Genomic DNA, 19518 nt, shown 5'->3' on the forward strand with positions numbered 1-19518 from the left:
GGGGGTGCACATGACTCCTACAGTGTAACAAACAGTGCTGTGGGTGTGCGCCTCGAGCAAGGAGATGCTGGAGACTCGTGGCTAATTGGAAAGTATTTGTGCGTAATTGATTGTTCCAGCAACAGTGGGCCTTTATTCTTCTAATTAGAGTAATAAGTAAGGAAAGACCTCCCTAGCGTCTGAGTCTGTGCCAACATCGCTTAACCAATAAACAACGGATTTGGCGTTGGAGGGAGGGGATTCAACATTAATACCGAAAGAAGTTTCCCTCTTCAACCATTCTGCAGAAGGATATTATCGATAACATGTCACCCTTAAAGATTGTTGTAGAAAGATTGCAAATAAAGAGGACGTGCAATGGAGAACGAAGATATTGTTCATGTTTTATTGAACAAACCGTTTCATTCATTGAGCTACAGAGAGAAGGTTAGTATCAAAACAACAGGGAAACCTGTTCCAAAAATCCATTTCACTAAACGTAAAACCGCTGCCGTATAATGCTAACTGGTAGGCGAAATACTTATAGCTCACCGGTACCATAAAAAAACAATCAGCTGTACTGTTTTGTTTAAATCGTTCATACGCCTATTGTTAGTCTGACTGTTCACGTTCAGCTGAAATTCTGAATGGAAATTGTTAATGAATGTTTCAGAACGCGATGTGTTTCGTAATTAGCCTACTTGTAATTTGGGCATTGGCCTCATACTAGGCTACTTTGAGTGATAGCTGTAATAATCTGGCATAATCTGATCTGTTAATGTTAATAGTTCTGAAATAATGTTCTCTTACTTGTTGCCTTTGTTACTTGTTGTTTAATATTGTGGAAAGGATGTTAGTGAATGATTCAGAGCATGGAGCAGAGCATCACTTTTGGTCTTGTGTCTTAATTTTTTTTAAACAATTTCAGCTGAAAATAAAATTAGTCAAATAATAACCGTAATAGCTATAGTAATTAAGGGGGAAAATAGGCCAAATGGTAGGCCCAACATTTAGAATTTAGTTTTTCAAATCAAGAGTAGGCCTGATTTGACTTATTGGCTTTGCATCCTTTCATCTGGCCTTGTCTAGTCAAAAGACATGCTGCCCACCAGCTTTTTAAGTACAATGGTGCCACACTGGTGACTTTGTATCAATTGTATCCCTGCCTGCTATTTTGTAGTACTGTAGGCCACAAAAACACCCTGAAACAACTTGTATCTCCCATACTTATGCCACCAACGGAATAAGCAGGCCAATGGCAACCAGGCGCACAGTTCTTCCTCCCTCACTTTAAAAACCACCAGCCGCCACTGGTGCACACTCGTTTCTTTAAATAGCTCCATTGATCAGTGATAATTGGATGGCCTGTTTGAATTGATATGGTGGTCAAGTCCTAGTGCAAGTTAAAGTTGTATTTGTCACATACAAAATCATACCAGTAAGATGAGCAGTGAATTGTTCTCCACTGGCTCTAACAGTGTGCACACTAAGCAAGGTAAACAAAAGAAAACAACAATAAAAAAAAATAACTACAGAGAAAAAGTCAGTATGTGGTCTATTAATACAAAATTCCATTCAATACATGAGGAGGCTACTTGGCTGCTTTCACAAGTTTATTTACACAATGTAGATGTGTGGCAACATGAACGCGATTCAGTTTAGTGCTTATTTATTTTTTCACTCACTTAGATTTGCAGTTTTTGTGTAGACTAGCCTATACATGTGAAACAGAATTGTTAATGATACAAATATTCTCGTATTTATTATTATTAGGATTATTATGTATTATTATTTTAATCCGAGGATGTCTATGCGTTCACATCAACTCTAATCACCAACGATCTCACAAATTCAGCCGTTAAGCCGTTAACACGGACAGATTTTTTAATGTGATTCCTCAAATAACCACAAGATGGCCCCGTGGAATAGCATTTGAGAAGATTCATGAAGAGTTACGACTGCTATTTCGCGTTCTGAAAGTCTTCTGAAGTTCAGGAGAAATCACAGAAGAAAAAACTATGGAGAATGGCAAATGTTTTCCTAAATCCACCGAAGTGGAGTTCCTTCTGAAAGTCTTCCCAACTGCTGACGAGAATGAGGGCCATTGACCCTAACTCAATCGCTCTTTTTAACACACACCTGTTAAGGCAGGCCTATAACATGTAAAGGTCCTGCCAACTGAAGTTGTTGCTCTGCTGCTGCTCTGCTTTGTGCATTTAAAAAAATAAAATGTAACTGTATTATTCACTGTAGTAAGGCAACCTTGGGTTTCTTGAAAGACGCCCTATAAATAAAATGTATTATTAGTGTGCTTGCCCGAAGGGAAGCACAGTATTGTTCTTCATAAGTTTTCTTTATTTCTTTCTTTATTTATTAATTCTCCCCGTTTTTCTTGCAGCTAACTACGCCTCGCCCGATTGAGATAAGAGACGCCGTTCAAACACCGAAACGTCCGGCCCGAAACGGTGCAACCTGCTATATCTTTTCGTGGCTGTACTCCTTGCCACTCCTTTTTTATTCCTCTTTTTCATCACCTTTTTGCCCCATAGACTTGCATGGCAGAACTCTGTGCCATTATGACATCATAATAGGGTCATTAAACTGGCTTGCACCTGTGCTTCACTGACACCTCTCACTGACACCTGCACCAAGGTTCCAAGGCTCGTCTTGTCTCTGTCTCTCTCCGTTCAACTGTATAAAGCGGGGTTCACACTACACTTCTTTTTTTAGAAAAAAGCGCAGCCTTCAGCGCCTTTTGAGCTCTTCAGAATTCATGGATATCATGTTACGTCATTGTCTTTTAAGCACCGCCATATTTGTGTCTGATGCAAACACATTACGGTCATAACCTACGGTCACAACTCAAAGAAAGTTCAAAACGGTAGGGGATATGTTGTGTTGTTGAATGTGACAACCTAGATATACAATTACTAAAGATTTAGGGAATGACTGACCTGTTAAGTGAAATGTAGCACGTTGATACAGTCGTAGTAATGGCTGTGTATTATCAAAGCTATATAGCTACTATCTTGAGCTAGCTACAGTGCTAGCAGTAATAGCTAGCGAGTTGTTTACGGTCAAAACCCACAGACAGTTCAAAAGGCCCGGGATGTGTTGTGCTGTTGAATGCAACAACAGTCACCAAAGAAAACCTAGATATACAATTGATACAATTGTGAATAGTTGCTGTGTCTTAGCACTCTACTGAGCAAGCTAAAGTGATAATAGCTAGCGAGCTATTTAGCCTTCACCCAGGGCTTGGCTACAACTCGTTAGCCAATATTGGCACTCTTGCCTGCTCAGAAGAGTTTCTGTACGCTTGAAATCTCTGGTTTATGGGGATGGATTATGTACAACATAAATGTCAATGTCGGGAAAAGAAAGTTGGGGCAGATGCTTTGCAAAAACACAGTTCAATTTTGTGAGCGGACAAGACACTTTATTTCTGTTCGAGATACACGAGGTGGTTACAGCGGAGGCAGAAGACCGTAAATGTAAGTATCAGCGGTAATTAAACACTGTAGTGATATTAAATGTACTACTAACATGCCATTCTCAGATTAATGCAAGTGACATGACATTGTGGAGTTAACGATACCGACAGTTTGCATACCTAGCTAGGTAGCATTAGATACCATTGGATCTTATCAATTATGCTAAACTAGCTGGATTAACAATGGATATCCTCAGTTTAAATAACGGGTTAACATGACAACGCGTACGTTTGCCCGTTAACACATGCCTTCCAATAATAAATACCGTTACGATACTTATCTTAGCTTGTCCTTCTAGAAATAATTGTAGCTTTCAATCATCTTTGTGTGTTTTGTTTTTGTCGTGGTAATTTCACGTGGCAGATGAGGAAGAAAAGAATTAACAGTCTGAGTAATGTAACCAAATTTGAAGCATCGATACCTAGCTAGTAAACTCATTGCAGTATGGACTATAGGACAGGCTACGCATAACATTAATCAAGCAAAAAATAAATGAATATGTGACTGGTTTGAATAGCCTTGTCTATTTGGGCAATTGCTATTATCATTGACACCACTTTCAACTGTCAAAACTATCCGTCTAGCTAAATCTCACTGCACGAAAAGGAAGATTATCGGGCCCGTATACGCTGTGATACAGCCGCGAATGATCACCATTCCTGGCTGATCGCGGACATTACCCCGAAATATCTGTCTACCGCATACTGACGGAATTTCCCGGGAAGGAACCTGCGAGTGGAGGGGGGCCGATGTGTTTAGCATTCTCACCTCCCACTGACAGAGGTGCGAAATGCTCTTATTAGCATATTGACTGTCAGCAGTCTAGCCACACACACCCTGCTGCAGCCATTGGTTGAAAACGACAAGGAATTGAATTAAAACGTCTTGTGATGAGATTCTGTCTAAAGGTCAGCTTTCAACTGACAAAACGTATCCCTTCCCATTTACAGCTATTGCCCCATAAAAACGAAATAAAAAATAATTTAATCAATATTCTGTCTTTAGGGTTTTGGTCCGGGGTTATCACATTTCTTGATTCGCCTTCCGTTTTCAGAGTTCTGTCTTTAGGGTTTTGATTTCAGGGATGTCACGATGCTTGCTTTGCTTTGCCTTTCATTTTCAGAGTTCGAGGGTTGCAATGTACTTTGGAGGCTGTTCCACTTATATTCCAGAGCTTCCTCTCTGTAATGTTGTTGAGATTCACTTTTGGCATGTAATTATACAGAGTCGGGCTTACTTTGATATTGAGATAGTCATTTCGCAACTTGGGACATGTTGGGCCACTCGTGAATATCTATCCTGTGTCTTTTCAGGTAGATTTTGAAATCTTTCGCGAGCTTCGAACCTGCCCTTTTCAGGTGAATGGTATTGTATACCTGTGTCTAACCGCTTAGCCACGTTGCTGGTAAGGATCAAGCTCGTCGGTGCGACCAAGTACCTGGTTTATCATTCCTCCCTCCTCTGGCGTATTTCTCTTCTGTTACTGGAGCGTGCGAATTGGGAATTGTTTAGTGGACTTATGTGACGTTTTAATTATGTTCACGTTCACGCGCCCGAGGCAACATTAGAAACTTTAGACTCGAATAATAAACGTTCAATTTCTAGTCTTTTTTACACGTAGTAAGTTTTAATAACATCATACCATTACATATCGACATTCACAGTGGTAGTGGTCCCTGGAGAAGTGGGTATACGTTTTATTTATTCATACAGCACAGGATAAACACCCTGTTTTGAGAAGTGGGTATACCAAATGCTGACTGAAATATAAGTGGGTATACTCCGTCTACCTGCGTATACACTGGACTACACCACTGGACATTCAAGGAGCAAAGATGAGACGTCGTCGTGTGGTGAGAACTGATAAAAAAAAATCGCCTGCCTTCTGTTTTCCACGGTAGATCGCATGTTATGTTAGAAATGGCTTAGCATGGGTGGGATGGGGAAAGATAACACCTTTCCATCCAGACGCAAATTTAGCTAATCGGAATCTGTAAGTGGTTTCCAGATATATATATATAGTTGATCTCTCTTATTTGACGAAGCAGTGAGTTAGCTGTCTTTCAATGTCTCTTGTCGAATTATGTCACATGTTTGGTGGTATGTGTTTACAAGTTTTAACTTAGGCTATGTGTAATGTTCCTAACTTATATATTATTATTTCACCTTAATGTTCTTGAGATTCGTTTCTGGCATGTAATTATACAGAGTCAGGCTTACTCTGATAACAGTCATTAAGAGTCGTTAACAGTCGTTAAGCAACTTGGGCCATGGTTGCCACTAGTAGGGATCGAACCTGTGACTTTCAGGTTTTTTAAATCAGTGAAGCAGTGACGGGGTGCCTCCCCTGGCGGGGGGTGGGGGGGTTGTTTTCAATCCAGGTCAATTCAATTAACATAACAAAACCTAGGCCTGGTCAAGGGAAGGGGTGGGGGGGCTTTCACACCAATGTGGGCTTCTACGGCAATACACAGGGTCAAATACTGTCGTAAATCCCACATTTCATGCAGTGATATACTATATACCGCTTGTTACTGGATAGTTACTGATTACGGCTTGCAAAGTGTTTGTGTCTAGTTTGTGAAGTAGGTTAGCCTACTACTGCGCATCGTTTGCATGCTCGGTCATAACAAGGCCGCGCACCGTAACTTCATTCATTCAGAGCAGTATCTGACGTTACGGGCTTCTGTCATAGTTTCCCCCCGGCATTTTAGTTACGGCAAAAACGTTGTCTTACCCCCCAAACATAAAAAATAAAAGTCTACGGATACATGCCAGCGAGCGACGCGAGATACCAGTGGGCGTGCACTGCCTCTAACGTCTGCTAACTGGGACTAGAGAGCTAGTTAGCTGGCTAGCCAGCTAGTAGGCTATCTAGTCACTTGTCTTTATATCAAAACTGTCAATCTGTTAAACTAAGCCCAAGATAATATATTTAACATACCAGGGACAACAACAACCCTTTACAAGACCATCCAAGCCTTTCTTCTTAGTAAATTAAACGGCCAAACGTCGCCGTAGTCCTGCAATTTTCAAACCGTCAGAGACAACACTAATCAATCTGAGTGGCTGCTGCCGCCAAATTTCGCTCCTCATTTTATCCAGTTTGAAAATTGCAGCACTACTGCGACGTTTGGCCGTTTAATTTGGATTGGATGGTCTTGTAAAGGGTGGTTGTTGTCCCTGGTATGTAAAATATATGATCCTGGGCTTACTTTAACAGATTGACAGTTTGACTATCTAGCTAGCAACGACAAAAAACTATCTAGCTAGCAACGAGAAAAACGTCTCGAGTGGCAGAGTGAAGTTTTTAAGTAATATCTAAGACACAACTATTTGGTTACCACATTGAGCTACCAAAACTAGATGTTGTGGGATAATAATTTAAGTTTTACTTACCATACTCTGGTCTCAAACTGGAGAGTGATTGGACTCTCATTCGAATCAAAAGCCCACTGAAATCTCAGCACGCAGATATCTTCAACCCAATCTGCTGGGTCAAATTATTTAACCCAACCTTGGGTAAAAACATAGCCTGGTGACACCAGCCTACGTATTTCCGCCTGAATTGATTTCAAGCTCATACTCAGTCTGGCCCAACCCCGTTGACAATCGTCTCCAGGACTCAAAATCCTGTAGGACCAATCAGCGAACAGTTCAGAGCTGCGAAAACTCGCCTTGGAGGAAAAGACACGAAAAGCTATCGGAAAAGTTGTCTCAACTCTCGAGAACATCAGAAAATTAAAAGGAGAACAAGAGTATTTTCTTATAAGTTTTATGATTGGAAAGGACGTCGTAGCTCTTCTCCCAACTGGCTTTGGGAAGAGTTTAATCTACCGAATGCTTACTAAATGTTGCTGATTGGTTAAGGGAACTCCAATGATTTTAAACCTCGAGCTAAGCACCCGCTCATCTCGGAAACGAAAATGCATAGCGTTTTGCCAGACTGAAAGACGGAATGAAATGGAGTCACAGGCTGGTAATGGCCAGGCTAGTAAAAACAACTCAATCAGCTCAAAATCCACCGCTACCCAACAGATGGGTTATGAAAATAACCCAGCATTTTTTAGTATGTACATTCTGATGTTTTCTGGATATCATAAAGTAAATAAATAATTACCCTTTGTTGAATCCAAGTGAGGAAATTATCACCTTTTTTGAGGGCGAGGCAGCGACAAATCCATGTGTGACTGGCTGGTCACAAACTGCCACGACTTTATCAACGTTATCATCACTATTAACGTGCACGCACCAGTCGGCCTACATTGTTACGATGGTGTCACAGGTTTAAGAAAGTACCGCTTGTTGATTCGTCTGAGATTTTGTACAATATTAACGAATATATGATAAAATGATAGCAGATCAGGCAAACTCTTCATAATAATGTTCTTGAAGCCTTAAGGCGGCTGCTTGCTACAGCGTTGGGGGTTAACGGTTGCGCAAAATTTACTCGGTGCAGTTCATGCTCCCAAAGGTTGCGCGTGTTGTCATGAGCCTGCCATTTGCCTGGCAGATAGAAAGCTGTTTCCCTAACAGAAAGTCTGAAGCTTGAAGTTCTTTTCAAACCTTTGCTTGGGTAGCACTGTTAAACTGAGCAGGCATGCAGACTACATTTGAGTAATCTCATCACGTAACATTCGTCTTCTAAAAACAATCACATAGTATTGCATGTTTAACTGTGGTAGAAAATACGTTAGCTTAATGCTAACGTATATGGACAATCCTATAGACACCGCGCTAGGTATTAGCATCAAGTAATTCACGTTAATGTTTTTGTATGAGCCTGACATTTGCTCTGCAGATAGATAACAGGTTCCCTAACAGAAAGTCTGAAGCTTGAAGTTCTTTTCAAACCTTTACTTGGGAAGCACTGTAAAACTGAGTAGACATGCAGAATATTTTAGTAACCTCACCTCGTATCATTCGTTGATAGAATGCAGGCTGCGAGGCTGCGTAAGGGCTTACGTAAAAAATTACGCAAGTCTAGAAAAAGGGGCCAACGCACGCAAGACGTAAGAAGTTGCGCAAGGGTCGCGCAAGGGGCTTGCGCGGCCTCTTGCGCTTGCGCTTACGCTTACGTAAGGAAGCATGAATCAGCCTTTAGGGCCCTATCTTGCCGATCAGAAACGCAAGTAGGACGGCGCCAAACGCATGTAGCTGTGTGGGCGGCTCTATGGCGCAGTTGATATTTTAACGGCGGAAAAAACACACTTGCGTCAAGCGCAAGTGTCAAAAGGGTTGGTCCAAAGTAGGTTACTCAGCCATAGGTGTGGTTTGGGCGTAATATGCAATAAACCAATCAGAGGGTCATCTCACATTCCCTTTAAGAGCGAGGAGCGCCTATTCCATAGCGGCTTGTTATTATAATGGCGGAATTACCTGGAGGAAGACCGTGAGGCCAACGTGTATTACCAGAAACAATCACGGCAATATTTTCCCATGCTTGTTTGGAGAAATGATTCTACTTTTCATCTCTTGTTTGTATTTTTTCAGTTACTAGCATTCGTTTTTTGGTGGCAACATATTTGAAATAAAAGTCACAAAAACATACTTTCCGATGTTTTGGGTTCACCCTCACTGAATCACTAGGTTATGTATGCATGGTAATAATATTGCACCCATCGGCACATGCAGTTCAACCTCACGTCTTCTAAAGTCCTCTAATCTATCCTCATTTATGTCATTGACACTTCCATGATTCATGGCAATGTTGTGTAAAACACTGGGGGGGCACGTATGTGAATACGTATGCTTAGCCCTCTCTTGGCTGTCGGGTGTTACGGGAAATTTTATGAATTCCCCAGCATGTCGGACTAGACCTGACGTAACTGCATGTATAGCCGAACTTTTTGCAGGATGTGATAGGGACACTGTGCGTCTGTCCCCAGCTCATCTGCCAAAGAGAGAGCGAGTGAGTGTGAGTGTGTGTGTATGCGCGCGCGGCTAGCCACTCATCAGGCTCTCCCAGTGGTGTAGTCCAGGGTATACGGAGTATACCCACTTATTTTTCAGTCAGCATTGAGTATACCCACTTCTCAAAACAGGGTGTTTATCCTGTGCTGTATGGGCTGCTTAAAAATAAATAAGAGTATACCCACTTCTCCAAGGACCACTACTTCACTGGGCTCTCCTCTCTTCCGATCTCTCCCTCTCCCTCCCTTTTCTCCTTATCTCGCCGCAGACTGTGATATGGACAGTGTGCGTATGTCCCCAGCTCATCTGCCAGGAGATGGCAGACATCAGAACCGCCATTACAATTAACCTGAATCATTTGGGTCAATGTGTATGCTAGATGTATGCCTATTTTTAAAATATCTTGGATATGGATATCACAATGATTTCCTCATGTGGTAAATACTTTATTTTCCTTGTAATTATATATGGCTTGCCAAAAAATTGGTGTAAATCTCTCGTGAAGACGACAGAAGTAAAGTGTAGCCTATAGGTCCTATACTGTGCGGGCAAGCACATGCGCCCTTAAAATAGCGTTCTGAATACGCGTTACAGACCTCAGACATTGCGGGCCCTATCTTGCACCCAGCGCAATTGACATTGTCACCGACGCATGTATAATTCCTATCTTGCACCCGGCGCACAGCGCGATTTTTCCTCCAGAGGCGCGCTTCGAAATGAACTTGCGTCGACATGGGCGGGGGCGGAACAGAGAAGGCGTTTCTCTGGCGCAAGTGGTATTTTGCAGTTTCAAAACAACGCCGTGCGCGGTGCGCCATTGACCAAAAAAAAGCTGGTCTAATGTGAGGCGCAATGTCTAAAGTCTGTAACGCGTATTCAGAACGCTATTTTAAGGGCGCATGTGCTTGCCCGCACAGTATAGGACCTATAGGCTACACTTTACTTCTGTCGTCTTCACGAGAGATTTACACCAATTGTTTGGCAAGCCATATATAATTACAAGGAAAATAAAGTATTTACCACATGAGGAAATCATTGTGATATCTGTATCCAAGATGATCGCATGTTAGCCAGAACATGTTTGACATTTCAAATAGTTTATGTTAGGCTATGTAGCTATAAATCACCACCCAGATAGCAAAATCATGGCATGCCATTTTGGCAAAGCTTTGGAATAATGTACGGCCCAAATTTGGGCCAAATTAGGCGTGCCAAAAGAAAAACAAAAGGAGGCCAAAACCCAGCCAAAACCAATTTTGGAATACTAAACCTAAGCCAGAAGTATCCCAAATAGATGCCAAAACCCCCCAAACCTTACCAAAAAGAAGCCATAACTGACCCAAAGTGACCCCATAAATGACCCAAAGTGACCCATAGTGATGCCATAACTGACCCAAAGTGTTCCTATTTATTTATGTGGTTTGGAAAAACCTTTAATGTCCTAGTATTCTAGGCTCATATATGAAGTTACATGGTTAAACTGTGTTCTCTGTGTGTTATGCACAAAAAAATGAAACAATATATTTTAAATTGATATTTTTTTTATTATAATTCACTCTCGCTGCTCCTGGTTGGGAGCCGGCTGGCGTTTTTTCCTCCCGCGCTCCCTATCCCCAGCCCAGTAAAACCACCATTTTACAGCCTCCGCAATCTCTACATCAGTAGCGGTCGAGCAGGTGGGGTTGCGCCCAGTGGCGTCGTAGGGGGGGGCTAAAGGGGACTGAGTTACCAGGGCCCTCTGTGGGGGAGGGCCCTTGAGGAGTGTGGAATTTTATTTTTCCTTTAAATATTAATATCATTTAAAGGTCCAAATTTTCTTGCTAACTAATATAATTTTAATGTTTTGGGTAAATAAATTGGTTGAATGATGGATTGAATTGTGTGTCCTAGTCTGCATATAATGTCTGGAGACCCTCACCCCCCCGGCTCACGCACAAAATGGTTTAGTCCGCCTTCAGTGTGCTTTTTACCTATAGGCGCATTTGACGAATGTTAACGTTCATTCGACTGAGGCAACGGTGCGCATTGAAGATGTCCAAGAACGTTAAATCCGGGTTTCAGAAAAGAAAAGAAAGGCAGGAAAGAGAGAGAAAAAGAAACGAGGGAAAGCAACTACTAACAGACTTCTTTCCTAAGAAAGGTGAGCCCGAATGTGAAAGCAAACACCCTACATTAAATGAACTCATGATGTGGTAATAAAACGAATCAATACCACCGCGATTGTCATTGCTAAAAACGGCATAACACAAAATTAGAAATAACATGCCCTATCTGTAATCTGAGGTAAACTCTAAATACATGTTTGTTTGCATAGCCTTCCACAGTTGCAGAGTGTGTTGCACGCACATCCAATCCAGGTGCAGGGTAAAAAGAGATCCGTAAAAATGAAAGAATACCCACACTGTTGCTGCTGACACCTGACGAACACCTGACGAAGACCAACAATGGTCGAAACGTTGTGCCAATAAAATACACGGGAGCTGCAGCAACAGTGTGCGGGTATTCTTTCATTTTTATGCATAGCCTACCACACCATTGCAATAGTAGGTCTATACTAATTAGAACATTTGGCTAAATTAATATTTGTTAGGCCATAACATAATTAGGCTAATAGCCTTATTAAGTAGGGCTAGTCTAGGCTCAATAAGTTCATAAGGTTAGGCTGTCAAATTAGTTGGCTAGCAAAGTTAACTTGTGAAACATGGCACTCAGTTTCAGAAGCAGCTAGTGATGCAGACCCCTCATCCTCTGACACTGTGGTCTTGAGGCAAGGTGAGCAGTTTAAAATGAAAGTACATAATTTTAGCTATTTATACTGTAGGCTTAATGTGTTTAGCAAATAGCAACACAGGCTGTTCCATCCAAAGGTGACTTTTTTTTTGTTGCAATCAGGGTGTGAAGGGGATTTTAAGCAATATAGTAAAAAGTGTTCCAGGAAAACATCCCATACTCTACCTTTAAACATGTTCAGTCACACAAATTAGGCTACATTGGAATTGCCTGTTACAGTAATATCTATCAGATGCTTCATGCTTGTAGAGGGTTCTGTCCAGGAAGATGGAGAAAATGTGGTAGAGGATGACACAAGTGAAGGAAGTGATAGCAGAGAAGATTCTGAGAAAAGTGAAAGGGATGAAGAGAGGTCAGAAAGTAGTCAGAGCAGCGCCAGGGAGTGTATGCCAGAAGATCCAGCACTATGGACAGAGAAATGAACTAATGAAGAGAGAGACACAATTGTTCACAGACTGGCAAGCAACATAAAAACAAATAAAATTACAGCAAAAGACAAGGAAGGGAAGCCATTTCCTAACTACCTTCAATTTTCAAAGTTTCACCATCAGGGGGGAGGGGGCGTGGCACTCTTTTTTTTTTGGGGGGGGGGGGGGGGGGGGGGGGGGGGGGCCCTATGAACCTACTGTGCATAGGGCCCAGAATCTGGTGCTACGCCTCTGGTTGCGCCTCACTGCGTCTGAAATTGAAGACATACACAAAAAAGGTTTTCAGTGTCAGTGATTTTAACAGATGTAACTGGATTTAAACAGAAATAATGCATGCTACAATCTTCTTCACTACGCAAAGTTCCAACTGTGAGCGTTGCCAAACAAACTCATCATGTGGAAGATAGGTGTGAGGGTTCTGTGGGTTTTGTGTTTTCCACATTGCAAACATACTTTGAGTTCAGTTCTGTTAAATTCTACTAAGAAAATAATTGTCTGACAGTTGAATGATTGTTTCAGCCTGATATCCCTATGGAGCCTTTGGAAAAAATGATCAGAGCCTAGAACAGGATGCTTGTGTGAACCGTGATTAACAGTTTAAATGCTTACCCATCACTACTGCCTTTAGCTGCAATTTATCAAGAGCAATTTTGCCATTTAACCCTCGCCAGGAAATCTTTTTGGCGAGGTCATTTAATAGCTTGCTTCAAAATTCGCCACACTGTATCTTTTACATTGGCTCCCCCGCCAATCCAAGAGTGATGACCTATAAAAGAACCAGCAGCATTATGTATCAAAAATAAAAGTACCATTGTTTGATAAATCACTCAGCGTACCATTCTTAGAGAAATCAAAAGCAGCTCACCAATTTCGGACGAAGGTCCCGCTTGGTTGCGAGGTCGCCCTCCAGAACCTCCAGTGCCTGCTCATTCCCCAGAGGGAAATAAGCAGCATGCCAGGCGGTGGTGGTGGACATCCTCTGCCCTCCCTGGATGTGTTTGTGGAGGTCCTGGAGCATGCGGAGCATGGTCTTCTGCTGGTCCATAACAATCTGTTGGTTGACCAACACCTCACGCAGAAGAGCTGAAAAACAAAAACAAAACATTTAGTATTAAAAAGCAGTTTTAAATGGGGGGGGGGGGGGGGGGAGAGAGAGAGAGAGAGATACGCGTGCATGTTGCAATTTTCTGAGGTCCAGGGCCTCAGTGAAATCTTTGTGGAGGAAGAGGAGGTTGCCGTCGCTCGGTCATTATTGTGGCTTGCTCATTATTACATTATTGTCACTTGCTCATTATTGTGGACCGTAGCCTGGTTTTCTGGCAACAGAGGGTGCTGCCGGACATACACGAACACAAGATGACAACCCGTTTTCAGAAGTATTTACAGGAAAAAAAAAACGTTGTCTTAAATTCGGGCCAATACGGTATCAAGTAAAGGCTGGAGCAGTGTAACACAATAATTCTTACTTCCACACATTTGGTCACAGCCTCTCATGCGAGTCCCTGTCCCTGTTGAGTCCCTGTCCCTGGACTGATTGTGGATGGGTTCTGATACTGACTGATAAGTCCCTGCCATCTCCTTTTCTGACCCTAACCCTGCCATGTCATTGTAGCTCTGTTCTATTGCCTGGCGAAGGGATGAGCCCAGGGTCATTACATGCTGGAGGTGGGCAAAAACAAAATGTAATACAATTTTAAACACCAATGAATTGCAATTACTCCAAACATACTCAGCACACTACCCCTCCCCATCTCTCCTGTCATCACCCCCCCCCCCCCACACACACACACACACACACACTGCCTCATCAGAAAGCCCTCTCCAACATACAGCACACTGCCCCCACTCCCCACCACCACTAGTAAGCCCTCTACCTATACACAGCACACATACACTGCCCCCCCTCCCCCCCATTTGTCAATTTACTTAAAGCTAAAGATTTAAATTACTTCTGCAATTCTACTACCTGAAAATCCTGAGGCTCCTCATTGGTGGCAGGGACCTCAAAACACCCAGTCTTTGTGGGCTGTGAGATAATATATCGCCTGATGTTGGACGATCCAGGGATTGCAGGGGCCTTAGGGAAATTTTGGGAGGACTGGGCTGTTTTTTTTGGGAGGACTGTGTTGATACTCACTATCCGTATCAAGTTGGCGGTGTCTGGCGGTTGTCCTTTATCAGAGGCAAAACAAAAGACAAATACATAAGTTCATAAGGAGACTAATATATTTATTTAAGTAGAAACATAATGTTGAAGACTTCTTTACCCAAAGCATTTGACACATGCAGAAATAGTTACTTTGACTTGAAATGATGGAAAGGATATGAAACGAAGCAGGAGGAACAAAAGGCACTTTAAATGCATTAAAGTCATACTTGGTTTTCCTTTTGGGTCTTCGGCCTCAGATGCCAAGTCAGTCTGGTTTTCTGTAGTCATCTGTTGAACAGAACTAAATTAGGATGGAGGATGGCGTTTATTGATATCATGACTGATCACTTCATTATTTAAGGATGCATACCTGATGAAAACAGAACCCTGGCATTGCTGAATAGAGGCCAAGTTTCCTGGGGGTCTTCAAGTTGCCGTATGGCCCTATTAATTCCCTCAGCCTTGTAGGGGGGCCACCTGCAGGTACCATTCATGCACCATTGTGTCGGCACAACCTCTACCTCTTCTGTCTGGTCGAAACAGATGACTGAAAACATGGTCGTCTGTTATAAGAACAAATCAAACTCTGTTAACCAGTTTCACCCTACTGCCAGGCATGCCTGCATAATCATATTCTGTTTTTTTTTGTCCATCCCCATCACCCTACTGCCATGCATGCTTGCCTAATCATATTCTGTTTTTTAGGTTTCCTCCGGTAGGAGGTAACCTATTGTTATTAGGTTTCCTCCGGTAGGAAGTAACCTATTGTTATTGTAGGCTTTCTTATTAGGTTTCCTCCGGTAGCACACACAACTTTTGAACCGTATGACCGATTTTCAAAAATGAGGCACCATTGGATTCCCTGGATCAAGGCGAATTAAACCCACCCCATGGCGTCAATTTCCGGTTATATAGATTTCCCGCTATTTCTAGTTTTATCAAAAACCTTTGAAAGCCTTCTTCTCCTACAATTTTGGGCAAATCTTCTTCAAAATCACCAGAGAGGATCTTCAGACCTAGCCTCACAAAAGTTATGGAAATAATTTTGATCCTCACAACCGTTTGTCCGGTACAGCCACTCAAATTCAGCAGAAAAGCGGCCAAACAGGAAGTGAAGTCATATGTCAGCAAATATTTGAGTGAAATTTACGCCACAGGGTGTGTTTAATTCGTCTTGATCTAGGGAATCCAATGGTACCTCATTTTTGAAAATCGGTTATACGGTTCAAAAGTTGCGTGTGTTAACACAAGTCCAACGTTGACCCGTTGGTGGCGCTAGAGTGGTATAATGAGAGACATGAAACTTTGTATGAATAAAGAAGGGACTGTCCTTAATGATTGTGCCATATATCACAAAAAGTTACCATATGGTTTGTCCGGTACAGCCACTCAAATTCAGCAGAAAACCGGTCAAACAGGAAGTGAAGTCATATCTCAGCTAATCTTTGAGATATCAACACCAAACTGGTATGTCACTTGGAAGACACTACAACATGTTCCCATGTGCAAAGGCAACTTCATATCTTGAAAAATGATTGATATAAAGCAAATTGGATACATTGTTAACGCTAAAATAATGCTTTACACATCTGCAGGTCAAAAAGTGAAACTCTGATTCAATCACAAGTTCATATGAAGACACTTGAGAGTGTTTAGTACACAAATCTGAAAAAAAGTTGACTGTAAGATAAAAAGTAGATTTTTGGTGAATATTTGAAACATGCATGCTTGACTACTTGCTAGGGTGGTTCTCTATAGAATGTCTCTGTCTCCTCATCCGCGCGGCTCCTAAATCTCACACACTCAGTCTCCCCTTAACACACGCGCAGGCTTTGTTTTACGCACACACATTCTCACAGACACACAGCTTGGTGTCACACACATACATTCTCACAGACACACAGGGTAAGCGCACACACACAACCTCCACTCAGTCTAAACTTCAGGGAAAAGCATTGTAAATGTTGGATTTGAAATGTAATATCCCATTGGCAAGTCTGCAGCATGGATTTTTCTATACAGTGACAAATTGTCACAAAATCACATTTTTCCCTGGTTCGCAATGTTTGGAGGAGGAAACCGCCATCGCTGCTTGCAGCTATATTTATTATGTTGCTGCAATGGGAGTCAATGGCAGCCCCTAGAACCATATGGTAACTTTTTGTGAAATTTGGCACACTCATTAGGGACACTCCCTTCTTTATTCACACCAAGTTTCATGGCTCTCATTACACCACTCTAGCGCCACCAACAGGGCAAAGTTGGACTTTTGTAACACACGCAACTTTTGAACCGTATGACCGATTTTCAAAAATGAGGTACCATTTGATTCCCTGAATCAAGACGAATTAAACCCACCCCTTGGCGTCGATTTCCGGTTATATAGATTTTCCGCTATTTCCGGTTTTATCAAAAAACTTTGAAAGCCTTCTCCTCCTACAATTTTTGGCAAATCTTCTTCAAAATCACCAGAGATGATCTTCAGACCTAGCCTCACAAAAGTTATGGAAATAATTGTGATCCTCACAACCGTTTGTCCGGTACAGCCACTCAAATTCAGCTGAAAAGCGGCCAAACAGGAAGTGAAGTCATATGTCAGCAAATATTTGAGTGAAATTTACGCCATAGGTGTTTTAGTTCGTCTTGATCCAGGGAATCCAATGTTACCTCATTTTTGAAAATCGGTCATACGGTTCAAAAGTTGCGTGTGTTAACACAAGTCCAACTTTGACCCGTTGGTGGCGCTAGAGTGGTATAATGAGAGACATGAAACTTTGTATGAATAAAGAAGAGACTGTCTTTAATGATTGTGCCAAATTTCACAAAAAGTTACCATATGGTTTGTCCGGTACAGCCACTCAAATTCAGCAGAAAAGCGGTCAAACAGGAAGTGAAGTCATATCTCAGCTAATCTTTGAGATATCAACACCAAACTGGTATATCACTTGGATGACACTGCACTTTGTTCCCATGTGCAAACTGCAAAGGCAACTTCATATCTTGAAAAATGATTGACATAAAGCAAATTGGATACATTGTTAACGCTAAAATAATGCTTTACACATCTGCAGGTCAAAAAGTGAAACTCTGATTCAATCACAAGTTCATATGAAGACACTTGAGAATGTTTAGTACACAAATCTAAAAAAAAGTTGACTGTAAGATGAAAAGTAGATTTTTGGTGAATATTTGAAACATGTATGCTTGACTACTTGCTAGGGCGGTTCTCTATGTCTCTCTGTCTCCTCATCCGCGCGGCTCCTAAATCTCACACACTCAGTCTCCCCTTAACACACGCGCAGGCTTTGTTTTACGCACACACATTCTCACAGACACACAGCTTGCTGTCACACACATACATTCTCACAGACACACAGGGTAAGCGCACACACACAACCTCCACTCAGTCTTAACTTCAAGGCAAAAGCATTGTAAATGTTGGATTTGAAATGTAATATCCCATTGGCAAGTCTGCAGCATTGATTTTTCTATACAGTGACAAATTGTCACAAAATTTCATTTTTCCCTGGTTCGCAATGTTTGAAGGAGGAAACCGCCATCGCTGCTTGCAGCTATATTTATTATGTTGCTGCAATGGGAGTCAATGGCAGCCCATAGAACCATATGGTAACTTTTTGTGAAATTTGGCACACTCATTAAGGACAGTCCCTTCTTCATTCACACCAAGTTTCATGGCTCTCATTACACCACTCTAGCGCCACCAACAGGGCAAAGTTGGACTTTTGTAACACACACAACTTTTGAACCGTATGACCGATTTTCAAAAATGAGGTACCATTGGATTCTCTGGATCAAGACGAATTAAACCCACCCCTTGGCGTCAATTTCCGGTTATATAGATTTTCCGCTATTTCTAGTTTTAACAAAAACCTTTGAAAGCCTTCTCCTCCTACAATTTTTTGCAAATCTTCTTCAAAATCACCAGAGATGATCTTCAGACCTAGCCTCACAAAAGTTATGGAAATAATTTTGATCCTCACAACCGTTTGTCCGGTACAGCCACTCAAATTCAGCAGAAAAGCGGCCAAACAGGCAGTGAAGTCATATGTCAGCAAATATTTGAGTGAAATTTACGCCACAGGGTGTGTTTAATTCGTCTTGATCTAGGGAATCCAATGGTACCTCATTTTCGAAAATCGGTTATACGGTTCAAAAGTTGCGTGTGTTAACACAAGTCCAACGTTGACCCGTTGGTGGCGCTAGAGTGGTATAATGAGAGACATGAAACTTTGTATGAATAAAGAAGGGACTGTCCTTAATGATTGTGCCATATATCACAAAAAGTTACCATATGGTTTGTCCGGTACAGCCACTCAAATTCAGCAGAAAAGCGGTCAAACAGGAAGTGAAGTCATATCTCAGCTAATCTTTGAGATATCAACACCAAACTGGTATGTCACTTGGAAGACACTACAACATGTTCCCATGTGCAAAGGCAACTTCATATCTTGAAAAATGATTGATTTAAAGCAAATTGGATACATTGTTAACGCTAAAATAATGCTTTACACATCTGCAGGTCAAAAAGTGAAACTCTGATTCAATCACAAGTTCATATGAAGACACTTGAGAGTGTTTAGTACACAAATCTGAAAAAAAGTTGACTGTAAGATAAAAAGTAGATTTTTGGTGAATATTTGAAACATGCATGCTTGACTACTTGCTAGGGTGGTTCTCTATAGAATGTCTCTCTGTCTCCTCATCCGCGCGGCTCCTAAATCTCACACACTCAGTCTCCCCTTAA

This window comes from Sprattus sprattus (genome assembly GCF_963457725.1).
Source record: "Sprattus sprattus genome assembly, chromosome: 1".
In the NCBI taxonomy this organism is placed as follows: domain Eukaryota; kingdom Metazoa; phylum Chordata; class Actinopteri; order Clupeiformes; family Clupeidae; genus Sprattus; species Sprattus sprattus.